Below are 12,020 nucleotides of genomic sequence, written 5' to 3' on the forward strand. Positions count from 1 at the left end.
ATGATATAATTAATAGCGAAGAATTAATTAATGAAAAGGTTAAGAAAGCTGAAGTGCCAGATGACGTTGCAAGAGAAGAGCTACACCAAATTTTGACTTCACATGCTACAGTGTTTAGTCATCACACAGGAACTATACAAGACTTACAATATTTATTTAAAGTAAAAGAACACACACCATTTCACGGGAAAACGTACGCTATTCCTTTGGCTTAGAGAGACAAGGTTAAGAATGAACTTCAGTACATGTTAGATCAGGGCATTATTGAGCCTGCAGTCAGTCCTTATACTAGCCCATTACACGTTGTTCTTAAAAAGGATGGGTCAATTCGTTTGGTTCTGGATTCCAGACAGATAAATAATATCATCATTCCTGAAACTGACCGCCCACAAAATTTAGATGAACTTCTTCAACATTTCCACGGAATTAAAGTTTTATCCACGATTGATATGCGCGCAAGTTTTTGGCAAATAGAACTCCACCCTGATTGTAGAAAATATACTGCCTTTTTAGCCTTTGGTAACTGTTACCAGTTTCGGAAATTACCGTTTGGACTTACTGTATCTTCAGCAGCATTCATTCGTAGCTTAAATGAAATTTTACCTGTTTATCTTCGTGACAATATTACTTCATATGGCCCGCCGAAGCGGCCGTGCGGTTAAAGGCGCTGCAGTCTGGAACCGCAAGACCGCTACGGTCGCAGGTTCGAATCCTGCCTCGGGCATGGATGTTTGTGATGTCCTTAGGTTAGTTAGGTTTAACTAGTTCTAAGTTCTAGGGGACTAATGACCTCAGCAGTTGAGTCCCTTAGTGCTCAGAGCCATTTAAACCATTACTTCATATGTTGACGATATTCTTATTGCTAAACGTTCTTGGAGTGAGCATAACAAAATTTTGGATTCATTATTACGTATTTTTGCAATAGTTGGCATTACAGTGAACTTAGAAAAATCTGAATTTGGTCGTTCTCAGGTGAAATTTCTCGGTCAAATTATTTCTACAGAAGGTATTCTTCCTGATCCAGAGAAACTAGATGCAATTCGTAATTATGCTGTTCCTACCACAAAACGTGATGTTCGTAGTTTCCTTGGTGTCTGTAATTTTCTTAGACGCTTTGTTAGATTGGACAATTTGGCCACACCTCGTTTATGTGAACTATCCGGAAAGAATTCTAATTGGTGTTGGGATGAGGAAGCTCAGTCAGAATTTGAACAACTCCGTGATGCTTTAGTTGCTGCTCCACTTCTTTCACATCCGGATCTATCTAAAGATTTTTGTTTGGCGACGGACTCATCATACAAAGGCCTAGGTGCACATTTATTTCAAGAGATAGAAGAAAACGGCGTTGTAGTACAGAAAACTATTGCATTTGGAAGTCGTGTTCTTTCTAAATCAGAAAAGAATTATTCGATAACGGAACTTGAAGCTTTGGCTGTTGTTTGGGCTTTCACGGACTCATCATACAAAGGCCTAGGTGCACATTTATTTCAAGAGATACAAGAAAACGGCGTTGTAGTACAGAAAACTATTGCATTTGGAAGTCGTGTTCTTTCTAAATCAGAAAAGAATTATTCGATAACGGAACTTGAAGCTTTGGCTGTTGTTTGGGCTTTCACAAAATTTCGCACATTTTTGTATGGCAGACATACTAAGGTTTACACCGATCATCGAGCTCTGGAATTTCTTATGTCGACAAAATTAACTCATGGCAGATTGTCACGATGGGCGTTGTACCTACAGGAATTTGATTTTAGTATTGTTTACATACAGGGTTCTTCAAATATTGTTGCCAATGCTTTATCACGTGCACCTATGGGTTTGAAACAAAGTGCTGAAGAGGACTGCAAGGAAAACAATTATTGTTTGATGTATATTCAAGGTGTTGCGTTTGAGAACTTTATTTCGTCTTCGCTCCAGGACATCGCTAAGGAGCAAAATAAGAATCCAATCTGGAAGGACATTAAGGAGAAGTGGAGGAGAAAGGAAAGCGTAGCGATTAGACAGCATTATTTAGTTCGCAATGACATTCTTTTTAAACGAAAATCGGTCGACAACTCTGTTTGGTTAGTTTGTATTCCTGATGAGTGGGTTAATAAGCTGATTTGGTATACGCATTTCAGTTATGCACACTTTGGTCCCAGAAAATGCTTTCATAAATTACGGGAAAATTGCTACTTCAGTAATATGGAAAAACGTATTCGATCTGTTCTGGCCAAATGCAAATTATGTCAAAAGGCTAGGCCGCCAACAATTTCTCACAGAGCACCGTTGTTTCCTATCATTCCAGCGAAATTAAAGGACATGGCTGCAGTCGATTTGTTCGGTCCAGTGGTTCGTTCTACTAATGGTTTTGCGTACATTTTCGTAGCAGTGGAGTTGACATCAAAATATGTGTGTTTTACACCGTTACGCAAAGCAACAACTCATTCAGTATCTAATGCTTTCATTAACCATTTTCTTAAGGAAGTGGGTCATGTTGATAAGGTTATATCAGATAATGGATCACAGTTTCGCTCTAAAATTTGGCTTCGTACTCTACGGCGTCGTAAGATTAAACCAATTTTCATTTCACTTTTTCACCCTCAATCTAACGCTTTAGAGAGATGGATGAAGGAAATCCATAAATTGTGTCGTCTTTATTGTCATCAGAATCACAGAACGTGGGATCAGTATCTTCATATTTTTCAAAACATTCTGAATGAACTCTCTAATGATTCAACTTCTTTACCGCCTATACTGATATTAAAAAACAAAGCACCGACAAATCGCATATCTGAAATCGTTCCTTTTCCGCCTTCACGGAAACTGCGGCATTCTGAGGTTGTGAACATGGCTCTACAAAATATTGCATCTGCGGCTGCTAGAAGAGAGAAATCAGCTAAACATCCTAGTCGTTTAAAAATCTTGTCAGTTGGTCAGAAGGTGTTAATTAAGTCTCACCGTTTGTCTCACAAAGGAAAGGGCTTGTGTCGCAAATTTTTTCTCCTTTATAACGGTCCATATAGAGTTCGCAAAATTATACATGATAACACTGTTGAAGTAGAAACTCTTAAATCTCGACGCTCTAAGGGAATACATCATATATCTAACGTTAAAATTTTTGTGGAATGATATACTTTTGAAAAATTTTTGTGGAATGACATACTTGTGAGAAACTAACAGCTACATGTAAACACGCAGAGAGTACAAGGATACCGCCCTGTGTTTTGGCGGCGGCATATACTCAAAGCAAACCAAAAAAAATGATTTTCAAATTTAATAATAATTAAGCCCCCATGCACGAAGTTTGAAAATGATTTTTTTTTTTTTTTTTTTTTTTTTTGGTGGCTGTAAGTCCGATTACGCTGTGTGTCGTAAACGGCTGGCCCTGACTAGTTTTTGTACGCAATCTGACTGCATAGAACAACAACAAAGAATGAAAAGAAAATTTCCGTTAATACAATTAATTAATTAAGTCCCCAGCAACTATACAACCTACGAAACCAAAGCACAAGTGTAACTGTTCTGTGTGTGGAAGTATGACTCAACGTACACATCTGGCACGGTTCTTCTTCAATAAGACAAGAAATTTCAAATACCATTTATACTGACGTGATAAAAAAAATTACAAATACTATAACTGCGCAAGAAAACCAGAATTACACTCTAATACAAGAACACAAGCCAGATGCTTTGTTGACTGAACCTGTAATGACACATTATTTAAGACATTGAGATAATAAAAAGAAAAGGAAATTTTTTTTTTCTTTTCCTTCATATATTGACTTAAATCACTCTAATCATTACAATACGTCTCCACACCGACTTGCTACTACCACATCTCAACAAGAACTTTTCAGTATCACATCTCAGCAAGCACTGCCTACTACGAGTTCTCGACCAGCACTCTTCACTAGCACATCTCAACAAGCACTGACGACTACAAGTTCTCCCCAAGCACTGCCAGTGGAGGCGGCTGAATAATACTCTTTGGCGCAATCTCTGGCGCTGTGGCTCAGTGTAGCCACCTTTCATGTATTGTCCGCCACTGAAGTTTTATGAGAATCTCTATAACACTCTCCCGTCGACTAAACGATGATGAAACGCGCCGCACTTCATTGTAACTTCTCTATCTCTGCTGTCAGTCCTACATGGTGAGGGTCTCTCATTGATGAACAATACTCAAGAATCGGTTGAACAAGCGCCTTGTAAACCACTTCTACGAAGGATGACTTAGATTTCCGAAAGATTTTTCCTATGAATCAGTTTTTTCCTATAAATATCCATCTGGCATCTGAGTTTCCTAGAAAATGTTTTATGTGGTCATTCCACTTAAGGTAGCTCCAGATAGATACTCCTAGATATTTTACATTGGTTACTGTTTCCAGCAATTTATCATCAATAGTGTCGTTGCACAGTAGAGGATTTCTTTTCCTGCGTATGAGCAATATTGATTTATTTACGTTCAGAGTCAACTGCCAGTCACTGCACCATTCATCATTCCTCTGTAGGCCATTCTGCATCTCGTTACTGTCTTCTGGCTTTGCTGCCTTCACAAGACAGCCGCATCGCGTACGAACAGCCTGTAAGAGCTTCTGTAAACAGTAAAAGTCCAGTGACACTTCCTTGGGACACCCCAGAAATTACCTTTACATCTGCTGATTTTGGTCCATTACGAGCGACGTGGTGAGTTCTAGCTGCAAAAAAATCTTGAATGCAGTTGTAAATCTGGCCCGATACTCGATAAGCTTGTATTATTTCATTAAATGGCAGTGTAGGACGCCTTCCTGATGTAAAGAACACGGCATCAACCTGAGTGCAGATGACTATAGCGTTGTGGATCTCGTGGAAGAACACCGAGCTAAGTTCCACAGGATCTCTGTTCGCTTAATCAATGTTGATTTTTATAAAAGAGGTTTTCGTTCTCCAAAAATGGTCGTAATACATGAGCATAAAACATGTTCTATAGTTCTACAACAGACTGACGTCAACGATATAGGCCTATAATTATGTGCATCTGTCCTACGACCCTTCTTGTAAACTGGAATCACCTGCGCTTTTTTTCAGTTGCTAAGTACCCCTCGTCGCTCCAGCGACATACGATAAACTGCTAATAGAAGAGCAGCATGTTCTTTCGCATGATATCTACAGAATTTTACAGGTATCTCAACTGGTTCGGATGCCTTTCCACTACTAAGCGATTGTAGTTGCTTTTCTATTCCGCGGTCGTTATCTCAGTATCTACCGTTTCGAATTTTGTACGTTGATTGAAAGGGGGCACCGTGTTGCGATCTTCCACGGTGAAGCAGTTCCGAAAGATCGAATTTAGTAGTGCGGCATTCCGTCTGTTAGCTTCCTATTCGGTGCTAGTATAGTCACTGAGTGAGAGAATAGATGATTTCAAACCGCTTACTGTTTTTACGTAAGACCTAAACTTCTTGGGATTTTTAGTCAGATCGGCTAGCAAAATTTTATTTTCAAAGTCATTGAAGTCCTGTCTCGTTGCTCTCTTTAAGTTCTTTTTCGCTGCGTTCAGCTTTTGTTTGTCAGCTAGGTTTTGATTTCTCTCGAATCTGTGATGAAGTTCTCTTTGTTTAGGTAGCAATTTTTTTACGCGGCTGTTATACTATGGTGGGTCTTTCCCATTCCTTAAGAGCTTGCTCGGAATGGACTTGTCTAAAGCATATGGAACGATGATTTGGAATGTTTTCCATTTGTGCTCTACATCTTCGTCCCTGGCACAGAATATTTGATGCTGACTACTGACATTCTCTACAAATTGTCTCCTGTCACCATTGCTGAGCAACAATATTTCCCCGCCTTTCTGTACTTTCCTTGTAACTTTTCTTAATCATAGATGCCACTAAAGCCTAGTTATCGTTGATACCCTCCTCTGCGTTAACTGATTTGAGAAGTCCAGATCTGTTTGTTGCTAGGAAGTCTAAGACGTTACCTCAACGAATTGGTTCTCTAACTATCTGTTAGAAGAATTTTTCGGACAAGACATTCAGGATGATGTCATACGAATTCATGATTCTGGCACCATTTTTGAAAGCACTGCTCTCTCGGTCTATACCTGGCAAGTTGAAGCCACCCCCTATTACAACAGCGTGATCCGGTAGCTTATTCACAATATTCTGTAAGTGCTATCTGAAGCCGTCTACCACTACAGCTCCCGGTGCAGGTGGTCTATAAAAGCATCCGATTACCGTTTTGGACCCACCTTTGACGCAAAACTTCTCCCAGATCAATTCACATTCGGAATCCGTGATAATCTTTCTAGACATTACCGAATTCCTTACGGCAGTAAATGCGCAACCACCATTGGGAATTGCCACTTTAGTAGCCGCTTCCTTTGTGTAATGCACGCCTGACCTCTTAACTCTTGACTACCAATTTCATTTCAGAAACATTAATGTATGGTTACTTTAATTAATTTCACAATCAGAAGCAACAATATGAAAAGAATATTTCTCATCGATTCATTTTCGCCGGCCGAGGTGGCCGAGCGGTTCTAGGCGCTACAATAAGGAACTGCGCGACCGCTAAGGTCGCAGGTTCGAATCCTGCCTCGGGCATGGATGTGTGTGATGTCCTTAGGTTAGTTAGGTTTAAGTAGTTCTAAGTTCTAGGGGACTGGTGACCTCCGAAGCTAAGTCCCATAGTGCTCGGAGCCATTTGAATTTTCATTTTCCAAAGGGGTTGGGGAAAGAAGGTGGTACACACAGGATTTTTCAGAAGTACCTCCAGCGTTTCAGGAGGCGAATGCGCAGAAGCTGCAAGACGTACAGAAATTAGACACACATCAGTGGACAGAGCTTCTCTCCAAGTTCGTAACTCACACTACAAGCGCACAATATGGGTTTCTATGTGATGTGTCAAAGGTCAATCCGTGGGTGCAATCCGTTGACACGCATGCCCGCTCACCCACAGTCGTCGCGACTGCACAAATGTCGCTTCGCCGTTGCCCCCCGGCAGCGGAGCTGATCTCAAAAGTTTGCGTATATATTGTCCCGGCTAGTTAAGAACCATTCCCTGCCGTGTGGGTGTGGCATGAAACATCTCTGAATCACATTGTTAACCTAATTGTGTGAACTAGCAGTTGAAAATTGATCTCGTTTTCTATTTCCAGAGATATTTCATACACTTTCAACCACGACGGATCCAAAGACAGTGATTTTATTTATTACTCGGGAATAACATAGCAGTCGGGTTCCAGTCTATTGTTTCTAATTTTTGTTCCCCAAATAATTTGATTTATTTACCTTCGTAGTCAATATGCCTTCGTTAAATCCTATTATCTCTTTGTAATAGGTTGATCAGTTTTTATCAATAACCCTTGAATGTATACGGATATAATTGTCTATGTACTAGCTGATTTTTGGGATTTAGAAAACGCGGAGAAAGTCTCGTATATATTCTGTTTTATTGACACAATTCACTTCTTAAATTAATGAGAGATGGCACTGAGGAATTAATGAAGAAGGAGTTGATTCCAGTGTGTATCGTTTCGGTATAATAACAGACAGTCCGTACCACATTCCTTTGCATTCCTATCACCAATGATACGATTTCCCATGAAACTGTCCTTTACCATTAATATCTGATAAGTCATAAAAATGTCTAAGCTTCTTAATTCTCACGACACGATACTAATTATAAGTTCGAGTTCTTTCAATGTCTGTTCAGCACAAATTATCTCACGTCTCGTTTACTAGCAGAATCGCCTTGGCAACGATCGGCAAAGATATTAGTATGATAAGGTCCAAAGACTCAAGAGAGCGAACAATGCTGCGCATTGGTTTATATATTATGTCTTCCTAGGATTCCCTTTGTACTACTTTGCGTTACTCTGTTTCAAATATCTACTCTTTGTAATAATTTTAACTATTACTTCGAAATACAACTACCGTTTTTCGGCTCTTGGGTCATTTCGTAGTACAGAATTTAATCTAATATTCGTTTCTGAATATCCACTCTCTAAAGAGCGGTTACTCACGATGTGTCCAGGAAGATGAGAAGCCAGCCGCTTTGCGCATCTGTTAATTAGGACGCCTATCTGCAGGTGTGAACTAATTGTAAGCGACAGGACGGAGTCAATGGTGCACAATGAAATTTGAGGAGCGCACAACCTACAGGTGCAATCTGTAACTATAGGACTTCTGTTAACTATTAGCAGGCTTCCCTTTTCCAGTGGGACAAAGATACGCAGTAGATTCCATCTGGTTCTCTGATAACCTATCGTGGGAGATGTACGTCCTTTCGGCAGTCATAGGGTTAGGGAGAACCCTACAGCTCTCCACCCTAAAGCGGAGGTCGAGAAATTCGCATCCGGTACCGCCACAGAATCATCTGAGCCTCTAGTTTAGACCTTCCACTCTGCTCCAAACCAGATGAGCGCGATCGACCCTGGGTGCAGTCCTACAAGCTGCGAGGTTAGCATGCACCCCTCCCCCCCCACCCTCCCCCTGCGATGCTAGTTGCCGTCACCAAATCAGTAATGCACTGACGGAAACCGAGAATGGCCTAAGAACCCAAGGAGCGTTCGCGCCGACGTGACCAGTATTTGCAGCCAGTTGCACATAATGTGCTCGACAGCCACCGGCATGGTCTCCTATTACTCGCCAACACTGGAGCTCCCAATCTGTAACATGCCCGCCCTCTGCACTTGTCCGAGCTGGGCAGTAAAATTGGCCTCGGGCCCAAAAGAAGAGGCGTTCAGTTCTGGCTCAGAAGTATTATCAACAACTGTTGCTAAGGCGTAAGGAGTCAGCCATGCGGCCAGTATCCACTTTAGCATTCCTTCCAGAGACACGTGAACCAACCACTCTCTGCCATTCATCTAAAGCGAAGGCAGACTGGCCAAATGTTGCTTATCGCAAGCTGCAACGACAACCGGGTCAACAGGGCATTTGAACGCCAACAAAGGTTTCACAGGTATCAACTCCAGTACCCCATTGTCGCCGCAGCTTCGAGCAGTAGCCAGAAGCCTGTCGACTGGGGCCATTGCTGTTTACATACAGCAGGAGATAAGAAGTACGGCCCCTTTACATAACATACTGTGTAAAAAACGGTATGTCTCAAGGAGGAGGAGGATATTAGTGTTTAACGTCCCGTCGACAACGAGGTCATTAGAGACGGGGCGCAAGCTCGGGTGAGGGAAGGATGGGGAAGGAAATCGGCCGTGCCCTTTCAAAGGAACCATCCCGGCATTTGCCTGAAGCGATTTAGGGAAATCACGGAAAACCTAAATCAGGATGGCCGGAGACGGGATTGAACCGTCGTCCTCCCGAATGCGAGTCCAGTGTGCTAACCACTGCGCCACCTCGCTCGGTGGTATGTCTCAAAAAAAACCAAAAAAAGCAATCTGGACTAAGAAAGAACAAGCAGACGCCCACAAAAGAGAAAAATTACCAAACTTTGCCGCTACTGAAGCTGGAATGTGCGCAAGATATAAACGAAAAAAAATAAACGATCAATAAAAACTGGTCTGAATAAATTTAAGATTTTAAACTAAAATGCATCCAATAAAAGAAATAAATCGTTCCTTGTGAGAAGCTCCTTACCACTCGAAAATTAGACGCACTACCGTGATGTCCTGTCGCACAGACAGAGGCTTCATCCCAACAGACGACTTGTACGACTTACTGCCTGTGCACGCGGAAAGAAACGACTTGCTTAAACATAATTTCGAATGGTGGTAGCCATTTTTGAGGCATAAATTATGGCAGTTGAAGTGACAGTTATGTGATTAGGCTAAAAGCATTTGGCCATTAAGTAACACTCCTGTAATCAAAACTAAGAGAGTAAGCCAGCAGTTAGTTTGCAATAGAGTCATAAATTACATTATTTCTTTACATAAGGGGAACTAGGTCAAGTGGCCGGTTTGATTACGTAAGGGAAATAAAGGGCTCTTTGGCTGAAAACTCTCGTATCCCACTACTTACGCCCTCTCGCTTGGTTTAGAGCAGGGTCGTTTATGGCATACCAAATCGTACGTGAGTCGGATGTCCCTGCCGTATGCGGCTATCTCGGGTTTGCTCGGCTCTTCTCGGAAGTACGCGGTATAGTGCGACATTTCTTTTAGTACTGTGGTGTGGCATTTTTCGGTCGACACAACTCTCATTAGTTCGGCAGAATCGTGGTGTCGGCGCTGTGTACGCTTCGTTAATTGTTTGTGGTGTGAGGGACGTTACAGGTTCCAGTCGCTGTTTACACAAAAAGAGATAGTCTAGCGGTCTGTTCTCACAAGCCTTTAAATGTGAATGGGAATGACAGAAGAGATGGATGAGAATTCTCAATATTTATTAGGCAGTCACGTAATCAATGGGCACTGTAGATTTGTTGTGAAATGACATAATACCACGCAGAAAGAATTGAAAGATGTAGTTGACATTGAAAGAGCAAAACATCACAACGATCGACAGATGGGATGCCTTGTTCTGTACACTTTGTGCAAAGTATGCAGGCATGGAGCACATGAAAGAAGTGGTGGCTCAAATAATATTTCTGAAGTCTCACGCATGCTATGGTGTTCAAGCGAACTGAACAAAGACAAAAATATGTTCAAATGTGTGTGAAATCTTACGGGACTTAACTGCTAAGGTCATCAGTCCCTAAGCTTACACACTACTTAACCTAAATTATCCTAAGGACACACACACACGCACACACCCATGCCCGAGGGAGGACTCTTTGAATTTATGAAGGAAGAAGGAACGTAGGAACGAAAATTAGAAAAATGGTTCAAATGGCTCTGGCACTATGGGACTGAACAGCGGAGGTCATCAGTCCCCTAGAACTTAGAACTACTTAAACCTAACTAACCTAAGGACATCACACACATCCATGCCCGAGGCAGGATTCGAACCTGCGACCGTAGCGGTCGCGCAGTTCCAGAGTGAAGCGCCTAGAACCGCTCGGCCACCTCGGCCGGCGAAAATTAGAACATCCGAGGTGGATTGCAGACCTTGCATTTTAAATGGACTATACTGCACACTGTCCGCAGGAAGAAAGGTGAGAAACAACTTATTTATGATGTTATGGGGGTGCATTTAAAAAGAAAATCGCATTGTAAAAGGGACAAATTCTAACACCGTCCAGTTCTCCAAGTTCATTGGCGTCAGGATGATTTTAAGAGTTCGATGTGGCCTTGAAAGAATTACAAGAGTAGTTTTCTAAATGTTTCCAGGACACTGCCCATCTTACATATTTTGGAATTGTTTTCAAGGCCGTTTGTCGTTTCAGTTGAAAGCGTCCCTGAGCATAGGCAGATACAATTGGCCGATCTGCAATGTAATTCCCATTGTAAAGACATATCATTTTTCATCAGAACTATCCAGAATGTCTACATAGCTTTCCTCAGGTTGAGTTTCCACGACTCCGTAAAGAGGTTACTAAAGTACTACAACATTTCGATCAACATAAGTGTGAAAGACCTTTTTTCGATTATGAAACTAAATAAGTCACGATAACGTGAGAATCTGAGTTCAAAAATCTGTGAAGTTGCCTATATGTGTCAGTATGCTAACAACTTGCACCAGAAAAAGTTTATACTATGTCTTCAGCAAACCAGAAATAATTAAATAATACTGAACATTAGTTTGGTTTGTGCTCTGTGCTGTCGAGAAATATGAAACACGAAACAAAGTCATACGCAGTGCAACTGCATTGCCATCTAAATGACGGGCATTTGCAGTTTCCCCTCTTCTCCCTCCTGCCCTTCACACAGTGCGGTGTGTAGTGAGAGAAAAATTCTGACAGTCTGTGCGTGAACCTGGGCACGGTTCGCGTGTCGATTTCTTGGTTGCCCCTGATTTGGAGGATTAATTTGTTGCTTTAGATTATCAGAAAGTGTTAATGAGAAAACCGTGCTTGTCTTTTTTAGTTTTTTAGTGTTTAATATCATGAGCAGAAAGTAATGAAAAATTTTGTACCACTGTATACTAATTTATTCTAACATAAATATTTTAAGAATTATAAGCATCACTGATTTTTTTCTAATTTGTTTTATGTCAGGAATATAGACAGTAATTGCGTCT

The sequence above is a fragment of the Schistocerca piceifrons genome, chromosome 4 (assembly GCF_021461385.2).
Source record: "Schistocerca piceifrons isolate TAMUIC-IGC-003096 chromosome 4, iqSchPice1.1, whole genome shotgun sequence".
NCBI classification, from domain to species: Eukaryota; Metazoa; Arthropoda; class Insecta; order Orthoptera; family Acrididae; genus Schistocerca; species Schistocerca piceifrons.